This window comes from Lissotriton vulgaris, unplaced genomic scaffold (genome assembly GCF_964263255.1).
Source record: "Lissotriton vulgaris unplaced genomic scaffold, aLisVul1.2 SCAFFOLD_2553, whole genome shotgun sequence".
Lineage (NCBI taxonomy): Eukaryota > Metazoa > Chordata > Amphibia > Caudata > Salamandridae > Lissotriton > Lissotriton vulgaris.
This window is the reverse complement of record NW_028244024.1, coordinates 275,352-295,901: the sequence shown is the minus strand read 5'-3', so window position 1 is coordinate 295,901 and position 20,550 is coordinate 275,352. Positions and strand designations below refer to the sequence as shown.

General features: G+C 51.0%; 1 long non-coding RNA gene across 1 annotated transcript in view; it reads right to left on the bottom strand.

Annotated features, from left to right (window-relative positions):
• Positions 1-418: 418 nt before the first annotated feature.
• The window catches only part of LOC147668178 (uncharacterized), a gene marked incomplete at its 3' end in the record, with an annotated part of 65,209 nt that continues 45,077 nt past the window's right edge, over positions 419-20,550 (bottom strand). The window contains exons 5-6 of the long non-coding RNA XR_015304149.1: positions 8,082-8,201; positions 419-514 (exon numbers count right to left, since the gene is read on the bottom strand). This is a non-coding gene — a long non-coding RNA (uncharacterized LOC147668178). The remainder of the gene's footprint in view (positions 515-8,081; positions 8,202-20,550) is intronic.

Sequence of the window (20,550 nt, the reverse complement as noted above, 5' to 3'; positions counted from 1 at the left end):
TCCAACACGTTTGCACTGCCGTTGCGTCACTTTTGTGACGCAGCGGCGGTATAAGCAATGCGGTTAATTTACAACGTGATCAGAATTTCTGACGCATCTGTCAATCCTTGCGCCATGGCGCATCGTATTTTAAATACGGCGCATCCAAGGTGGTGCAAGTGTATCTGGTGCAGGGAAACTGACACATCTCTACAGATGCTTCAGTTTCTTGTAAATCTGCCCCAGTGTGTTTAGCTAGAGCGCCATGAAGCCCCCGCTCTGAATACGGTGATGAGCTGCGAATTTAGCTAGAGCGCCATGAAGCCCACACTCTGACTACGGTGATGAGCTGCACGTTTAGCTAGAGAGCCATGAAGCCCCCGTTGTGACTGCAGTGATGAGCTGTGTGTCCGCAGCCCTGGTGCTCCCACACACTCACCATCGCTCCGCACAGCCTGGAAGTGGGACTGCACGGACATGCTGAAGTTACTCAGTTTCTGCTCCTGCTTCTTCTGCGTCTCCTTCACACTGGAATCTGGAAAAAAGAGGAGCTGAGGTCAAGGCTTCTGGGAGCTAGATCTGGAGGGGCAAGCGCATACACACACTCACACACACGCACCCAGGGGAGGACACCTGGTACCTCAATCAACGACTCAACACTTTGGAACACAGAACCATGGGTGCCCTGAGACTCCTATGATCCGCAGCACTAAGGTTCATAGAGGCAACAGCCCTGCACCCTCAGAGTGAATACAAGGGCCCGTCCTGTCCTAGAGGTAACAGAGTCTGTGTCACCTGATCCCGTCCTGACCTAGAGGTAACAGACTCTGCGTCACCTGATCCCGTCCTGTCCTAGAGGTAAGAGAGTCTGTGTCACCTGATTCCAGACTCTCCTAGACGTAACAGAGTCTGTGTGACCTGGCCCCATCGTCTCCTAGAGGTAACAGAGTCTGTGTCACCTGATCTTACCCTGTCCTAGAGGTAACAGAGTCTGTGTCACCTGATCTTACCCTGTCCTAGAGGTAACAGACTCTGTGTCACCTGATCTTACCCTGTCCTAGAGGTAACAGAGTCTGTGTCACCTGATCTTACCCTGTCCTAGAGGTAACAGAGTCTGTGTCACCTGATCTTACCCTGTCCTAGAGGTAACAGACTCTGTGTCACCTGATCCCATCCCGGCCTAGAGGTAACAGAGTATGTGTCACCTGATCTCATCCTCTCCTAGAGGTAACAGAGTATGTGTCACCTGATCTCATCCTCTCCTAGAGGTAACAGAGTATGTGTCCTCTGCTCACATCCTGTCCTAGAGGTAACAGAGTCTGTGTCACCTGATCTCATCCTCTCCTAGAGGTAACAGAGTCTGTATCACCTGATCTTATCCTGTCCTAGAGGTAACAGAGTATGTGTCACCTGATCCCATCCCGGCCTAGAGGTAACAGAGTCTGTGTCACCTGATCCCGTCATGTCCTAGAGGGGAAAGACTCTGTCACCTGATAACGTCTTAATGTAGGGGAAACAGCCTTTACAACGCATCCTTTGCCAAGCAGTGCCTTTATATATTAGGGATCAGGGGAATGGTGGTAAAGGTATTGGGTGGTAAGCGTATTTTTAGGGTTTAGGGGTGGGTAAGGGAATAGGGTGGTAAGGGTGTTTTGGGGGATTAAGTGGTGGATAAGGTATTGGGAGGTAAGGTAAGGGTGGTTAAGGAGTGGGTGAAAAGTGTGTTTTTAGGGTTACGGGGTGGATAAGTATATTGGGTGGTAAGGGTGTTTTTAGGGTTTAGGGTGGGTAATGGTATCGGGAGATTTGTAGGGTTTGGGTAAGGGTTTTGGGTAGTAAGGTTGTTTTGGGGATTTAGCAACGGTAGGGGTACTGGGTGGAATAGGGTAATTAGGGTATTTTTAGAGTTATGGGTGGGCAGGGGTATTGGGTGATTTTTAGGGTTTAGGTTTGGGTACAGGGTTTGGGTAGTAAGGGTATTTCAGTGTTTAGGGGCGGGTAAAGATCTTTTTTTAGAGATTAAAGGTGGGTAAGTGAATATGTGGTTTGGATATTTTATATTTATGGGGTGGGTACGGGAATATGGTAGTAAGGGGTGTTTAAGGGTGGTAAGGGTATTGGGTGGTAAGCATGTTCTTAGGGTTATGGGGTGGGTAAGAGTATTGGGTGATAAGGGTGTTTTTAGGGTTATGGGGTGGGTAAGGGTATTGGATGGTAGGGCGTTTTTAGGGTTTAGGGGTAGGTAAGGGAATCAGGTGGTAAGTGTGTTTTGGGGGATTTAGGGGTGAGATTCTCTCTCTTCCTCTCTCTCGGTCTCTCCTTCTCCCCCTCTTTCTCTTGCACTTTCTCCCTCTCTCTATCTTCCTTTCTCGCTCCCTCTCCCTCTTCCTCTCTCTCTCTCTCTATCTCTCCCTCCCTCCCTCCTTGATTCCTCTCTCTCTCTCTCTCTCTCTGTCTCTCTCTCTTGCTCACTCTCTCTCCTTAGCTCTCTTTCTCCAGTTCGTCCTGGCTTCTAGATTCATTGTGAATGGATATCAAATACTACAAGCCCCAGAGGGCGTGCCAGGCGAGCAGCTGTGCCAGGGTGCAAGGAGTGTGCAGCCAGAACCTGTAAAATATGAATGTGTTACATTTGTGGGTGTGGGAGGGCAATGATACAGCCCATTGCAAAGCTCCCTCAGACTGGACACAGGGCTCATCCAGTCCTAGAGGTGACTGTCCCCATTCTCTAGGCCCATAGAGGTGACCGGCCTTCAATCCTTGATCCCTTCCAGCCCTAGAGGTCACCAGCCCTCTATCCCTGATCCCTTCCAGCCCTAGAGGTCACCAGCCCTCTATCCCTGATCCCTTCCAGCCCTAGAGGTCACCAGCCCTCTATCCCTGATCCCTTCCAGCCCTAGAGGTGACCGGCCTCCTATCCCTGACCCCTTCCAGCCCTAGAGGTGACCGGCCTCCTATCCCTGACCCCTTCCAGCCCTAGAGGTGACCGGTACTTCATCCCTGATGCCTTGCAGCCCTTGAGGTGACCGGTGATCAATCCCTGATCCCTTCCAGCCCTAGAGGTGACCGGCACTTCATCCCTAATCCCTTCCAGCCCTGGAGGTGACCGGTGATCAATCCCTGATCCCTTCCAGCCCTAGAGGTGACCGGCCCTCTATCCCTGATCCCTTCCAGCCCTAGAGGTGACCGGTCCTCTATCCCTGATCACTTCCAGCCCTAGAGGTGACCGGTCCTCTATCCCTGATCCCTTCCAGCCCTAGAGGTGACCAGTGATCTATCCCTGAACCCTTCCAGCCCTAGAGGTGACCAGCCTTGTCCCTGATCCCATCCAGCCCTAGAGGTGACCGGCCCTCTATGCATGATCCCTTCCAGCCCTAGAGGTGACCGGTCCTCTATCGCTGGCCCCTTCCAGCCCTAGAGGTGACCGGCCCTCTATCCCTGATCCCATCCACCCTAGAGGTGACCGGTGATTAATCCCTGATCCCTTCCAGCCCTAGAGGTGACTGACCCTCCATACCCGATCCCTTCCAGCCCTAGAGGTGACCGGTGATCAATCCCTGATCCCTTCCAGCCCTAGAGGTGACCGGCCCTCTATCCCTGATCCCATCCAGCCCTAGAGGTGACCGGTGATTAATCCCTGATCCCTTCCAGCCCTAAAAGGGACCAGTCCTCTATCCCTGATCCCTTCCAGCCCTAGAGGTGACCGGTGATTAATCCCTGATCCCTTCCAGCCCTAGAAGTGACCAGTCCTCTATCCCTGATCCATTCCAGCCCTAGAGTTGACATGCCCTCTATCCATGATCCCTTCCAGCCCTAGAGGTGACCGGCCCTCTATCCATGATCCCTTCCAGCCCTAGAGGTGACCGGTCCTCTATCCCTGACCCCTTCCAGCTCTAGAGGTGACCGGCCCTCTATCCCTGATTCCTTCCAGCCCTAGATGTGACCACTCCTCTATCCTTGATCCCTTCCAGCCCTAGAGGTGACCAACCCTCTATCCCTGATCCCATCCAGCCCTAGAGGTGATTGGTCCTCTATCCCTGATCCCTTCCAGCCCTAGAGGTGATCGGTGATCTATCCCTGAACCCTTCCAGCCCTAGAGGTGACCAGTCTGCTATCCTTTATTCCCTTCCAGCCCTAAAGGTGACCGGTGATCAATCCCTGATCCCTTCCAGCCCTAGAGGTGACCGGTCCTCTATCCCTGATCCCTTCCAGCCCTAGAGGTGACCGGTGATCTATCCCTGAACCCTTCTAGCCCTAGAGGTGACTGACCCTCCATCCCTGATCCCTTCCAGCCCTAGAGGTGACCGGTGATCAATCCCTGATCCCTTCCAGCCCTAGAGGTGACCCGCCCTCTATCCCTGACCCCTTCCAGGCCTAGAGGTGACGGGTGATCAATCCCTGATCCCTTCCAGCCCTAGAGGTGACCAGCCCTTCATCCCTGATCCCTTCCAGCCCTAGAGGTGACCGGCCCTCTATCCCTGAACCCTTCCAGCCCTAGAGGTGACTGACCCTCCATCCCTGATCCCTTCCAGCCCTAGAGGTGACCAGCCCTCTATCCTTTGATCCCTTCCAGCCCTAGAGGTGACCGGCCTACTATCCCTGACCCCTTCCAGCCCTGAAGGTAACCCGCCCTCTATCCCTGATCCCATCCAGCCCTAGAGGTGACCAGTCCTCTATCCTTTGATCCCTTCCAGCCCTAGAGGTGACCGGTGATCTATCCCTGAACCCTTCCAGCCCTAGAGGTGACTGACCCTCCATCCCTGATCCCTTCCAGCCCTAGAGGTGACCAGTCTTCTATCCTTCGATCCCTTCCAGCCCTAGAGGTGACCCGCCCTCTATCCCTGATCCCGTCCAGCCCTAGAGGTGACCGGTGATTAATCCCTGATCCCTTCCAGCCCTAGAGGTGACCGGTCCTCTATCCCTGATCCCTTCCAGCCCTAAAGGTGACCGGTCTTCTATCCCTGAACCCTTCCAGCCCTAGAGGTGACTGACCCTCCAACCCTGATCCCTTCCAGCCCTAAAGGTGACCCGCCCTCTATCCCTGATCCCATCCAGCCCTAGAGGTGACCGGTGATTAATCCCTGATCCCTTCCAGCCCTAGAGGTGACCAGCCCTCTATCCCTTATCCCATTCAGCCCTAGAGGTGACCAGCCCTCTATCCCTGATCTCTTCCAGCCCTAGAGGTGACCGGTGATCTATCCCTGAACCCTTCCAGCCCTAGAGGTGACTGGTGATCTATCCCTGATCCCTTCCAGCCCTAGAGGTGACCACTCCTCTATCCCTGATCCCTTCCAGCCCTAGAGGTGACCGGTCCTCTATCCCTGATCCCTTCCAGCCCTAGAGGTGACCGGTCCTCTAACCCTGATCCCTTCCAGCCCTAGAGGTGACCGGTGATCTATCCCTGAACACTTCCAGCCCTAGAGGTGACTGACCCTCCATCCTTGATCCTTTCCAGCCCTAGAGGTGACCAGTCTTCTATCCTTTGATTTCTTCCAGCCCTAGAGGTGACCGGTGATCAATCCCTGATCCCTTCCAGCCCTAGAGGTGACCCACCCTCTATCCCGATCCCTTCCAGCCCTAGAGGTGACTGGTGATCAATCCCTGATCCCTTCCAGCCCTAGAGGTGACTGGCCCTTCATCCCTGATCCCTTCCAGCCCTAGAGGTGACCGGTCATCTAATCCTGAACCCTTCCAGCCCTAGAGGTGACTGACCCTCCATCCCTGATCCCTTCCAGCCCTAGAGGTTACCAGTCCTCTATCCTTTGATCCCTTCCAGCCCTAGAGGTGACCGGCCTACTATCCCTGACCCCTTCCAGCCCTGGAGGTAACCCGCTCTCTATCCCTGATCCCATCCAGCCCTAGAGGTGACCAGTCCTCTATCCTTTGATCCCTTCCAGCCCTAGAGGTGACTGACCCTCAATCCCTGATCCCTTCCAGCTCTAGAGGTGACCAGCCCTCTATCCCTGATCCCTTCCAGCCCTAGAGGTGACCGGTCCTTTACCCCTGATCCCTTCCAGCCCTAGAGGTGACCGGTGATCTATCCCTGAAGCCTTCCAGCCCTAGAGGTGACCAGTCTTCTATCCTTTATTCCCTTCCAGCCCTAAAGGTGACCGGTGATCAATCCCTGATCCCTTCCAGCCCTAGAGGTGACCAACCCTCTATCCCTGATCCCATCCAGCCCTAGAGGTGATCGGTCCTCTATCCCTGATCCCTTCCAGCCCTAGAGGTGACCGGTGATCTATCCCTGAACCCTTCCAGCCCTAGAGGTGGCCAGTCTTCTATCCTTTATTCCCTTCCAGCCCTAAAGGTGACCGGTGATCAATCCATGATCCCTTCCAGCCCTAGAGGTGACCCGCCCTCTATCCCTGATCCCTTCCAGCCCTAGAGTGACCGGTGATCTATCCCTGATCCCTTCCAGCCCTAGAGGTGACCAGTCCTCTATCCCTGATCCCTTCCAGCCCTAGAGGTGACCGGTGATCTATCCCTGAACCCTTCCAGCCCTAGAGGTGACTGACCCTCCATCCCTGATCCCTTCCAGCCCTAGAGGTGACCATTCTTCTATCCTTTGATCCCTTCCAGCGCTAGAGGTGACCGGTGATCAATACCTGATCCCTTCCAGCCCTAGAGGTGACCCGCCCTCTATCCCTGATCCCATCCAGTCCTAGAGGTGACTGGTGATCTATCCCTGAACCCTTCCAGCCCTAGAGGTGACTGACCCTCTATCCCTGATCCCTTCCAGCCCTAGAGGTGACCAGTCTTCTATCCCTGATCCCTTCCAGCCCTGGAGGTGACTGGTGATCTATCCCTGAACCCTTCCAGCCCTAGAGGTGACCGGTGATCAATCCCTGATCCCTTCCAGCCCTAGAGGTGACTGACCCTCCATCCATGATCCCTTCCAGCTCTAGAGGTGACCAGTCCTCTATCCTTGATCCCCTCCAGCCCTAGAGGTGACTGGCCCTCTATCCCTGATCCCTTACAGCCCTAGAGGTGACCGGCCATCTATCCCTGATCCCTTCGAGCCCTAGAGGTGACCGGCACTCTATCCCTGATCCCTTCCAGCCCTAGAGGTAACCGGCCCTCTATCCCTGATCCCTTTCAGCCCTAGAGGTGACCGGTGATCTATCCCTGATCCCTTCCAGCCCAGGAGGTGACCAGCCTTGTCCCTGATCCCTTCCAGCCCTAGAGGTCACCAGTCCTCTATCCCTGATCCCTTCCAGCCCTAGAGTTGACCAGTCCTCTATCCCTGATCCCTTCCAACCCTAGAGGTGACCAGTCCTCTATCCCTGATCCCTACCAGCCCTAGAGGTGACTGACCCTCCCTCCCTGATCCCTTCCAGCCCTAGAGGTGAATGGTGGTATGTTCCTTATCCCTACCGGCCCTCTATCCCCTGGTCCTGTCCAGCCCTAGCGATGACCGCCCCTCTATCCTTTGAGCCCATTTTGTCTCAGACAGGACAGGCCAGGGTTGTCCGAGTCATGCCTCTCGGAGCAGTGAGGCTCAGCTGCTCCTGGGACTGCTCTGCCCTGGAATCAACAGACTCAGCACAAGCTGAGCTCATCCAATCCTAGAAATACATTCCCTGCTCCCACCCATCCCTAAAATCAGAGGCCTTGTGTCCCCTAATGCAGTCATTTAAGACTACAAGCCACAAACTATGCATACTCTGTGTCCACCAGGTCCTAGGAGTGACAGCCAGTCCTGCCCTAGAGGTAACTTCAATTCTCTGAGCCCATATGGTCCCAGAGAGGACAGCTTATGTATCCACTGAGCTCCCCAGATTAAAGATATGACAGACGTTGCTTCTCCCTCTATAGTCTAACCCTTAAAGTGACAGGATTTCTATTCCCTGAACCCGTCAGGTCGCAGAGGGGACAGATTATGTGTCCAGTGAGGTCATAGCCCGTAGTCCAGCAGTCACAGAGATGACCATCCCTGTGTACTGTGAGCTCACCAAGGCCTAGATGACAAGCATCGTCTCTCCACAGACCATCAGCCCAAGAGGTGAGGGTTTGTCATACAACTGATGCGTTGTGTGACCCCGACAGCTGATGGTTCCTTCGAGCCCTCAGGGACTGTATCTCTGCTCACGCATAGTACTCACTGTTTACAGCTACTACAATGATGATGACGGTGAGCAGCAGAGCGCACAGTGCGAAGAGACTGTAGAGGAGCCGGGATGACCTGTTTGCAGAGGGGTAGAATAACGCACTTGGAGGCAATCCTAGAGGAGAAGAACAGAGAAGAACAAGTCACTTACGTTCCATAATACAGTTTCTGACCACAGATTCCTCACCTTTAGAATATCACCAGGAACCAGACTGAATATAGAAAGCTTTCACCAGCAATGCTCCCGCATGACACTAGGTGGTGCTGGTCTGCTCCATGTTGACTCCATACAGCCCTCTAAGTGACAGACCAGAGCCCCATATATGCACCACCCACGCGTTGACGCCAGTTTCTTGCCTCAATCCAGACCCTTTGAAGCAGAGTGTGAACAATTGGTAGTAATTGTGTGCATATTCTTAATTTGAGATCTTTTCGGATGGTAGAATGGCTAGGTGGGAGGGTAGTATGGAATCTGTCGTTACATAGAGTATTTACCAGAAAGAGCTTTACCAAAGGTAAGTAACATGTTCTTCTCATGGATACTCCTAACCACAGATTTTTCACCATAGATTCGATGCCAAAGCAGTACCTCCCCAGATGGAGGGTCTGTGGATTGGACACATAACAAAACTATTGCAGGACTGAGCAGGCGAAAGCTCTGTCCCACCAGACCTGACTATTAAGGCACTAATAGCGCTTAACGAGCGTGTGTTCTGACGTCCAACTTTGCAGCCGGGCAGATGTCAAGGACAGGCACTCCATGTGCCAACGCAGTGGTGCCACCCTTAGCCCTGGTGGAATGGACCCTCAGGCCTTCCAGTGGCTTCTTCTTGACCAATGTGAAGCAGATCTTAATGCAGAGGACTGTCCGCCTCGACAGGATCCTCTTCGGCACAGCCTTCCCTTTTTACACCCCGGAGAACCCCACAAAAAAGCTGAACGTCCACACGGTGCTTCCTTGTACGATCAATATAAAAGCGTAAAGGACTTTTGGAGTCCAGCTGATGAACACTCTCCTCCTCTTTCAAGGAATGAGGTGGGGCAAAGAAAGCCGGCAGGGTGATAGACAGCCCAACACGGAAAGGGCTCAAAAGGGCTCAGCTTTAGGCAAGAAGACTGTCTGAGTACTCAAAACGGGTTGGTGGAGAGCAGATGTACCAACGCTGCCTGAAGCCCAGTCACACAATGAGCCGAAGTAATTGCAAAGAGAGAAATAGTCTTCAAAGTAAAGTTAAGAGACATAGAGAGCAGCAATGCATCAGCTCGAAGGGCAGGCACATGTGAAACATTAAAGGCCAAATTAAGGTCCCACTGAGGCATCACAAACGGTTTGGGAGGAAACACGTGTCAAGCCTTTTATAAACTTCATCGCAATAGGTCATTTAAATAAGAACGGCTGGTCCGGCAAATGCAAAAAGGCCCACAGATAACCCTCAGTAGTGTCAACTCCAATTCCTTGGTGGGTCAAAGACAAAACAAACAGAAGGACATTCGACTGCTTGGATTGTAAAGGGCACCACACCAAGACACAAACTTGAGCAATCACCTAACATAGGTGGACTTCGTGAAAGGGAGTCTGGCGGCAAGGATGACATCCACCAGTTGAGGATGCAGAGCAAATGCAGTCAACTACTGCCGTTCACTCTCCACACCTGGAGGTGTACATTTTGTAGATTCAGGTGGAGGACTGGCACTGTTGCTGAGACAGAAGGTCCTCCCGAAGTAGGATCTTAATCGGAGGATGGTTGTGATATTGTCCATGAGACTCTGCACCAGCCTCCCTTTGATGGATGGTAGGAAGGCCTACAAAGCCAGGCAAAAGGCTTATAACAAGTTCCTATGAAGATGGGCTTCCAACAGAGACCAGTGTCCTCCAATCTCCACGGCTCTGAAATGACCTCCCCAACTCAGCAGTGAGATGCCCATCACTGCCGTCAGCTCTGGGTGGGGAAGGTAGAGGGGCCTGTCACTGGTCCAGTTGCAGACAAGGAGTCACCACTGCAGATCGTGAGGAGTCTCTCCTTTGAGATCTGAATGGCCTCCAATAGGTTTACCTTGGTGATGGGCACTGGGACTTTGGATCCATTGTACAGCCGGCATGTGCCAACTGGGGTAGTCGATAAAGAGGATGCAGGAGGCAATAAGGCCAAAAAGTGCTCCTCTGACCAAAACCAGGGACTGAGTCTGCAACATTGGGATCATAGCCTGAATGTTCTGGGCTTGTTGCAACAGGGAGAAAGGACCTGAACTGCACAGTATCCAGGACACCCCAATGAAAGGAAGCCTCTGCAAAGGACTACGGTGTGACTTCATTTCATTATTCATAAACCACCATGATGACAGGAGGTTTGCTGTCATCTGAAGGTGGTCTACAACTAACTGTGACAAGCTTGCAGTGTTCGGGTTGTAAGTTCCAAGCTCTCTCTCCCTAGAAGATAATGCCCCCTTCATTTTAGAGGTAGGACGCTTCCTCGAGGTTTGGACCTCTATTATGAACAATTATGAAATGGTTGAATCGCCCTCCTATTTAATTTAAGGTTATTTCTTATTCCATCGAGCGAGTGCGGTACATTCGAATACATTTGAGTACTGTTTCTTTCATGTTGTTTCTTAATTTATTCTCCATCCGAAGTTTCTATTATATTCATAACATATTTCACAAGTTGGTAGTTGTTGGAGCAGCCGACACGTGTTTCGCCCTCTGTTGGCCTATTAGCCTGGGGCTTTCTCAAGGCTCTTGTATTGGTTTGTACATCAAAGTTGTCAATTGTTGCAACTGATATCACTCAGGAGATACGAACAGCAATACAGTTGAGCCTGGAGGATACTTCTTGGAGTTTGCTCGTCTTTCTGTGTCTTGTCCAGGGTCAAATCCCTTGTGACCGTGTGCGCCTGCAACTGTATGGCTGTATTGCATCTCGGAAGGCACAGAAAGAAAGGAACTGATGCCAGTGTGCAGGGGTGGCACCTCCTCGCTGTCATTTCTGGCTCGGTATAGAGTCAACACTGAGCCGCATAGCGCTACATAGTGGCAAGCGGGAGCATTGCTGGTGAAAGCTTTGTGGGTGCAGTCTGGTGGGCATATTAAGGTGAGGAATCTGTAGCTAGAAGTATTCATCAGAATGTACAAAGTCCTCTATCCCTGATCCCTTCCAGCCCTAACACTGAGAGGTGAGCAGAGTGAAAAGGACAGCAGTAATAGATTCATACTTAGAAGTGGAGAGAGTGAAGAGAAGAGGAGATATAGACTGATGCTGAAAGGTGACCAAAGTGAAGAGATGGGGGGTTATAGATTCACACTGAGGTGAGTAGAATGAAAAAGTTATAGATTCGCAATGCGAGGTGGACAGAGTGAAGAGAAGTGAAGTTATAGATTCACAATGTGAGGTGAGCAGGGTGAAGTGAAGAAGATTTATAGATTCACACTAAGAGGTGAACAGAGCGAAGGGAAAAGGAGTTATAGATTCACACTGAGAAGATAAGAGGAATTCTAGATGAAAATGGAGAGGTGAGCAGAGTGAAGCAGAGATGAGTTACCGAATCAGAGCGAACAGGGAGTAGAGCGAAGGGTGACAGTTTATAGACTCACCATGAGGGTGGTATAGTACAGAGAAGGTGAGTAATGACCCCTGATTGACATGTGCAGTCACGTGAGCACAGTAAACATAAGACATAGTGTAAATTCATGGTGAGTGTTGAGTGGAGAGGAGGTATAGACTCACAGTGAGAGGTAAGGAGTAGTATCAAGATTCACAGTGAGAAGTGAAGAGGTGATAGACTGACATCGAGAGGCGAAGAGGGAGTATAGACTTACAGCGAAAGGTGAAGAGGAGACAAAGACTCACAGTAAGAGGTAAAGTACATATATAGACTTGCAGAGAGGTGAAGAGGAGTTAAAGGCTCAGTAAGAGGTGAAGAGGGGGTTCAGACTCACAGTGAGAGGTGAAGAGGGGAAAGTCTTACAGTGAGAGGTGAGGAGGAGGTATAGACTCACAGTGAGAGGTTAGAAGCAGGTATAGACTCACAGTGAGAAGTGAAGAGAAGACATAGACTTACAGTGAGAGATGAAGAGGGGGTACAGACTCACAGCGAGAGGTGAAGAGGGGGTATAGACTACTGTGATGAGAAGAGGGGGTATAAACTCACAGTGAGAGGTGAAGAGAGGGTATAGACTCACAGTGAGAGATAAAGAGGGGGTATAGACTCACAGTGAGAGGTGAAAAGGGGGTATAGACTCACAGTAAGAGGTGAAGAGGGGGTATAGACTCACAGTGAGAGGTGAAGGGGGTATAAATTCAGAGTGAGAGGTTAAGAGGGGGTATAGACTCACAGTGAGAGGTGAAGAGGGGGTATAGACTCACAGTGAGAGGTGAAGGGGGTTTAAACTCACAGCGAGAGGTTAAGAGGGGGTATAGACTCACAGCGAGAGGTTAAGAGGGGGTATAGACTACTGTGATGAGAAGAGGGGGTATAAACTCACAGTGAGAGGTGAAGAGAGGGTATAGACTCACAATGAGAGATAAAGAGGGGGTATAGAATCACAGTGAGAGGTAAAGAGTGGATATAGACTCACAGTGAGAGGTGAAGGGGGTTTAAACTCACAGCGAGAGGTTAAGAGGGGGTAAAGACTCACAGTGAGAGGTGAAGAGGGGGTATAGACTCACAGTGAGAGGTGAAGGGGGTTTAAACTCACAGCGAGAGGTTAAGAGGGGGTATAGACTCACAGCGAGAGGTTAAGAGGGGGTATAGACTCACAGTGAGAGGTGAAGAGGGGGTATAGACTCAAAGTGAGAGGTGAAGAGGGAGTATAGAATCACAGTGAGAGGTAAAGAGGGGGTATAGAATCACAGTGAGATGTAAAGAGGGGGTATAGACTCACAGTGAGATGTGAAGAGGGGGTATAGACTCAAAGTGAGAGGTGAAGAGGGGGTATAGACTCACAGTGAGAGGTGAAGAGGGGGTATAGAATCACAGTGAGTGGTGAAGAGGGGGTATAGACTCACAGTGAGAGGTGAAGAGGCGGTATAGACTCACAGTGAGAGGTGAAGAAGGGGTATAGACTCATATTGAGAGCTGAAGAGGGGGTATAGACTCACAGTGAGAGGTGAAGAGGAGGTGAAGGCTCAGTGAGAGGGGAAGAATAGACAGACTCACAGTGAGAAGTGAAGAGAAGACATAGACTTACAGCAAGAGGTACAGAGGGGGTATAGACTCACAGTGAGAGGTAAAGAGGGGGTATAGACTCACTGTGAGAGGTAAGGAGGGGGTTTAGACTCACAGTGAGAGGTGAAGAGGGGGTATAGACTCACAGTGAGAGGTGAAGAAGGGGTATAGACTCACAGTGAGAGGTAAAGAGGGGGTATACACTCACAGTGAGAGGTGAAGAGGGGTATAGACTCACAGTGAGAGGTGAAGAGGGGTATAGACTCACAGTGAGAGGTGAAGAAGGGGTATAGACTCACAGTGAGAGGTAAAGAGGGAGTATAGACTCACAGTGAGAGGTGAAGATGGGTATAGACTCACAGTGAGAGGTGAAGAGGGGGTATAGACTTACAGTGAGAGGTGAAGAGGGGTGTAGACTCACAGTGAGAGGTGAAGAGGGGGTTTAAACTCACAGCGAGAGGTTAAGAGGGGGTATAGACTCACAGTGAGAGGTGAAGATGGGTATAGACTCATAGTGAGAGGTGAAGAGGGGGTATAGACTCACAGTGAGAGGTGAAGAGGGGTATAGACTCACAGTGAGAGGTGAAGAAGGGGTATAGACTCACAATGAGAGGTAAAGAGGGGGTATAGACTCACAGTGAGAGGTGAAGATGGGTATAGACTCACAGTGAGAGGTGAAGAAGGGGTATAGACTCACAATGAGAGGTAAAGAGGGGGTATAGACTCACAGTGAGAGGTGAAGATGGGTATAAACTCACAGTGAGAGGTTAAGAGGGGGTAAAGACTCACAGTGAGAGGTGAAGAGGGGGTATAGACTCACAGTGAGAGGTGAAGGGGGTTTAAACTCACAGCGAGAGGTTAAGAGGGGGTATAGACTCACAGCGAGAGGTTAAGAGGGGGTATAGACTCACAGTGAGAGGTGAAGAGGGGGTATAGACTCAAAGTGAGAGGTGAAGAGGGAGTATAGAATCACAGTGAGAGGTAAAGAGGGGGTATAGAATCACAGTGAGATGTAAAGAGGGGGTATAGACTCACAGTGAGATGTGAAGAGGGGGTATAGACTCAAAGTGAGAGGTGAAGAGGGGGTATAGACTCACAGTGAGAGGTGAAGAGGGGGTATAGCATCACAGTGAGTGGTGAAGAGGGGGTATAGACTCACAGTGAGAGGTGAAGAGGGGGTATAGACTCACAGTGAGAGGTGAAGAGGGGGTATAGACTCACAGTGAGAGGTAAAGAGGAGGTATAGACTCACAGTGAGAGGTGAAGAAGGGGTATAGACTCATATTGAGAGCTGAAGAGGGGGTATAGACTCACAGTGAGAGGTGAAGAGGAGGTGAAGGCTCAGTGAGAGGGGAAGAATAGACAGACTCACAGTGAGAAGTGAAGAGAAGACATAGACTTACAGCAAGAGGTACAGAGGGGGTATAGACTCACAGTGAGAGGTAAAGAGGGGGTATAGACTCACTGTGAGAGGTAAGGAGGGGGTTTAGACTCACAGTGAGAGGTGAAGAGGGGGTATAGACTCACAGTGAGAAGTGAAGAAGGGGTATAGACTCACAGTGAGAGGTAAAGAGGGGGTATACACTCACAGTGAGAGGTGAAGAGGGGTATAGACTCACAGTGAGAGGTGAAGAGGGGTATAGACTCACAGTGAGAGGTGAAGAAGGGGTATAGACTCACAGTGAGAGGTAAAGAGGGAGTATAGACTCACAGTGAGAGGTGAAGATGGGTATAGACTCACAGTGAGAGGTGAAGAGGGGGTATAGACTTACAGTGAGAGGTGAAGAGGGGTGTAGACTCACAGTGAGAGGTGAAGAGGGGGTTTAAACTCACAGCGAGAGGTTAAGAGGGGGTATAGACTCACAGTGAGAGGTGAAGATGGGTATAGACTCATAGTGAGAGGTGAAGAGGGGATATAGACTCACAGTGAGAGGTGAAGAGGGGTATAGACTCACAGTGAGAGGTGAAGAAGGGGTATAGACTCACAGTGAGAGGTAAAGAGGGGGTATAGACTCACAGTGAGAGGTGAAGATGGGTATAGACTCACAGTGAGAGGTGAAGAAGGGGTATAGACTCACAATGAGAGGTAAAGAGGGGGTATAGACTCACAGTGAGAGGTGAAGATGGGTATAGACTCACAGTGAGAGGTAAAGAGGGGGTATGGACTCACAGTGAGAGGTGAAGATGGGTATAGACTCACAGTGAGAGGTGAAGAGGGGGTATAGACTCACAGTGAGAGGTGAAGATGGGTATAGACTCACAGTGAGAGGTGAAGAGGGGGTATAGACTTACAGTGAGAGGTGACGAGGGGTGTAGACTCACAGTGAGAGGTGAAGAGGGGGTTTAAACTCACAGCGAGAGGTTAAGAGGGGGTATAGACTCACAGTGAGAGGTGAAGATGGGTATAGACTCATAGTGAGAGGTGAAGAGGGGGTATAGACTCACAGTGAGAGGTGAAGAGGGGTATAGACTCACAGTGAGAGGTGAAGAAGGGGTATAGACTCACAGTGAGAGGTAAAGAGGGGGTATAGACTCACAGTGAGAGGTGAAGATGGGTATAGACTCACAGTGAGAGGTGAAGAAGGGGTATAGACTCACAATGAGAGGTAAAGAGGGGGTATAGACTCACAGTGAGAGGTGAAGATGGGTATAGACTCACAGTGAGAGGTAAAGAGGGGGTATGGACTCACAGTGAGAGGTGAAGATGGGTATAGACTCACAGTGAGAGGTGAAGATGGGTATAGACTCACAGTGAGAGGTAAAGAGGGGGTATGGACTCACAGTGAGAGGTGAAGATGGGTATAGACTCACAGTGAGAGGTGAAGAAGGGGTATAGACTCACAGTGAGAGGTGAAGAGGGGGTATAGACTCACAGTGAGAGGTGAAGAGGGGGTATAGACTCACAGTGAGAGGTGAAGAGGGGGTATAGACTCACAGTGAGAGGTGAAGAGGGGATGTAGACTCACAGTGAGAGGTGAGGAGGAGGTAGACTGACAGTAAGAGGTGAAGAGGGGGTATAGACTCACAGTGAGAGGTGAAGAGGGGGTATAGACTCACAGTGAGAGGTGAAGAGGGGGTATAGACTCACAGTGAGAGGTGAAGAGGGGGTATAGACTCACAGTGAGAGGTGAAGAGGGGATGTAGACTCACAGTGAGAGGTGAGGAGGAGGTATAGACTCACAGTGAGAGGTGAGGAGGAGGTAGACTGACAGTAAGAGGTGAAGAGGGGGTATAGACTCACAGTGAGAGGTGAAGAGGGGGTATAGACTCACAGTGAGAGGTGAAGAGGGGGTATAGACTCACAGTGAGAGGTGAAGAGGGGATGTAGACTCACAGTGAGAGGTGAGGAGGAGGTAGACTGACAGTAAGAGGTGAAGAGGGGGTATAGACTCACAGTGAGAGGTGAAGAGGGGGTATAGACTCACAGTGAGAGGTGAAGAGGGGGTATAGACTCACAGTGAGAGGTGAAGAGGGGATGTAGACTCACAGTGAGAGGTGAGGAGGAGGTATAGACTCACAGTGAGAGGTGAGGAGGAGGTAGACTGACAGTAAGAGGTGAAGAGGGGGTATAGACTCACAGTGAGAGGTGAAGAGGGGGTATAGACTCACAGTGAGAGGTGAAGAGGGGGTATAGACTCACAGTGAGAGGTGAAGAGGGGGTATAGACTCACAGTGAGAGGTGAAGAGGGGGTATAGACTCACAGTGAGAGGTGAAGAGGGGATGTAGACTCACAGTGAGAGGTGAGGAGGAGGTATAGACTCACAGTGAGAGGTGAGGAGGAGGTAGACTGACAGTAAGAGGTGAAGAGGGGGTATAGACTCACAGTGAGAGGTGAAGAGGGGGTATAGACTCACAGTGAGAGGTGAAGAGGGGGTATAGACTCACAGTGAGAGGTGAAGAGGGGATGTAGACTCACAGTGAGAGGTGAGGAGGAGGTAGACTGACAGTAAGAGGTGAAGAGGGGGTATAGACTCACAGTGAGAGGTGAAGAGGGGGTATAGACTCACAGTGAGAGGTGAAGAGGGGGTATAGACTCACAGTGAGAGGTGAAGAGGGGATGTAGACTCACAGTGAGAGGTGAGAAGGAGGTATAGACTCACAGTGAGAGGTGAGGAGGAGGTAGACTGACAGTAAGAGGTGAAGAGGGGGTATAGACTCACAGTGAGAGGTGAAGAGGGGGTATAGACTCACAGTGAGAGGAGAAGAGGGGGTATAGACTCACAGTGAGAGGTGAAGAGGGGATGTAGACTCACAGTGAGAGGTGAGGAGGAGGTAGACTGACAGTAAGAGGTGAAGAGGGGGTATAGACTCACAGTGAGAGGTGAAGAGGGGGTATAGACTCACAGTGAGAGGTGAAGAGGGGGTATAGACTCACAGTGAAAGGTGAAGAGGGGATGTAGACTCACAGTGAGAGGTGAGGAGGAGGTATAGACTCACAGTGAGAGGTGAGGAGGAGGTAGACTGACAGTAAGAGGTGAAGAGGGGGTATAGACTCACAGTGAGAGGTGAAGAGGGGGTATAGACTGACAGTAAGAGGTGAAGAGGGGGTATAGACTCACAGTGAGAGGTGAAGAGGGGGTATAGACTCACAGTGAGAGGTGAAGAGGGGATGTAGACTCACAGTGAGAGGTGAGGAGGAGGTATAGACTCACAGTGAGAGGTGAGGAGGAGGTAGACTGACAGTAAGAGGTGAAGAGGGGGTATAGACTCACAGTGAGAGGTGAAGAGGGGGTATAGACTCACAGTGAGAGGTGAAGAGGGGATATAGACTCACAGTGAGAGGTGAGGAGGAGGTAGACTGACAGTAAGAGGTGAAGAGGGGGTATAGACTCACAGTGAGAGGTGAAGAGGGGGTATAGACTCACAGTGAGAGGTGAAGAGGGGGTATAGACTCACAGTGAGAGGTGAAGAGGGGATGTAGACTCACAGTGAGAGGTGAGGAGGAGGTATAGACTCACAGTGAGAGGTGAGGAGGAGGTAGACTGACAGTAAGAGGTGAAGAGGGGGTATAGACTCACAGTGAGAGGTGAAGAGGGGGTATAGACTGACAGTAAGAGGTGAAGAGGGGGTATAGACTCACAGTGAGAGGTGAAGAGGGGGTATAGACTGACAGTAAGAGGTGAAGAGGGGGTATAGACTCACAGTGAGAGGTGAAGAGGGGGTATAGACTCACAGTGAGAGGTGAAGAGGGGATGTAGACTCACAGTGAGAGGTGAGGAGGAGGTATAGACTCACAGTGAGAGGTGAGGAGGAGGTAGACTGACAGTAAGAGGTGAAGAGGGGGTATAGACTCACAGTGAGAGGTGAAGAGGGGGTATAGACTGACAGTAAGAGGTGAAGAGGGGGTATAGACTCACAGTGAGAGGTGAAGAGGGGGTATAGACTGACAGTAAGAGGTGAAGAGGGGGTATAGACTCACAGTGAGAGGTGAAGAGGGGGTATAGACTGACAGTAAGAGGTGAAGAGGGGGTATAGACTCACAGTGAGAGGTGAAGAGGGGGTATAGACTCACAGTGAGAGGTGAAGAGGGGATGTAGACTCACAGTGAGAGGTGAGGAGGAGGTATAGACTCACAGTGAGAGGTGAGGAGGAGGTAGACTGACAGTAAGAGGTAAAGAGGGGGTATAGACTCACAGTGAGGGGTAAAGAGGGGGTGTAGACTCACAGTGAGAGGTAAAGAGGGGGTATAAACTCACAGTGAGAGGTAAAGAGGGGGTATAGACTCACAGTGAGAGGTGAGGAGGAGGTAGACTGACAGTAAGAGGTGAAGAGGGGGTATAGACTCACAGTGAGAGGTGAAGAGGGGGTATAAACTCACAGTGAGAGGTGAAGAGGGGGTATAGACTCACAGTGAGAGGTGAAGAGGGGATGTAGACTCACAGTGAGAGGTGAGGAGGAGGTATAGACTCACAGTGAGAGGTGAGGAGGAGGTAGACTGACAGTAAGAGGTGAAGAGGGGGTATAGACTCACAGTGAGAGGTGAAGAGGGGGTATAAACTCACAGTGAGAGGTAAAGAGGGGGTATAGACTCACAGTGAGAGGTGAGGAGGAGGTAGACTGACAGTAAGAGGTGAAGAGGGGGTATAGACTCACAGTGAGAGGTGAAGAGGGGTTTAGACTCACAGTGAGAGGTGAAGAGGGGGTATAGACTCACAGTGAGAGGTGAAGAGGGGGTATAGACTGACAGTAAGAGGTGAAGAGGGGGTATAGACTCACAGTGAGAGGTAAAGGGGGTATAGACTCTCAGTGAGAGGTAAAGGGGGGTATAGACTCACAGTGAGAGGTAAAGGGGGTATAGACTCACAGTGAGAGGTAAAGAGGGGGTATAGACTCACAGTGAGAGGTAAAGGGGGTGTAGACTCACAGTGAGAGGTAAAGGGGGTATAGACTCACAGTGAGAGGTAAAGGGGGTGTAGACTCACAGTGAGAGGTAAAGGGGGTATAGACTCACAGTGAGAGGTAAAGGGGGTGTAGACTCACAGTGAGAGGTAAAGGGGGTATAGACTTACAGTGAGAGGTAAAGAGGGGGTATATACTCAAAGTGAGAGGTAAAGAGGGGGTATAGACTCAAAGTGAGAGGTAAAGAGGGGGTATAGACTCAAAGTGAGAGGTAAAGGGAGGTATAGACTCACAATGAGAGGTAAAGAGGGGTATAGACTCACAGTGAGAGGTATGGAGGGGGTATAGACTCACAGTGAGAGGTGAAGATGGGTATAGACTCACAGTGAGAGGTGAAGAAGGGGTATAGACTCAAAGTGAGAGGTGAAGAGGGGGTATAGACTCACAGTGAGAGGTGAAGAGGGGGTATAGACTCACTGTGAGAGGTGAAGAGGGGATGTAGACTCACAGTGAGAGGTGAGGAGGAGGTAGACTGACAGTAAGAGGTGAGGAGGAGGTAGACTGACAGTATGAGGTGAGGAGGAGGTAGACTGACAGTAAGAGGTGAAGAGGGGGTATAGACTCACAGTGAGAGGTGAAGAGGGGGTATAGACTGACAGTAAGAGGTGAAGAGGGGGTATAGACTCACAGTAAGAGGTGAAGAGGGGGTATAGACTCACAGTGAGAGGTGAAGAGGGGGTGTAGACTCACAGTGAGATGTGAAGAGGGGTTGTAGACTCACAGGGAGAGGTGAAGAGGGGGTATAGACTCACAGTGAGAGGTAAAGAGGGGGTACAGACTCACAGTGAGAGGTAAAGAGGTGGTATAGACTCACAGTGAGAGGTAAAGAGGGGGTATAGACTCACAGTGAGAGGTAAAGAGGGGTATAGACTCACAGTGAGAGGTGAAGAGGGGTATAGAC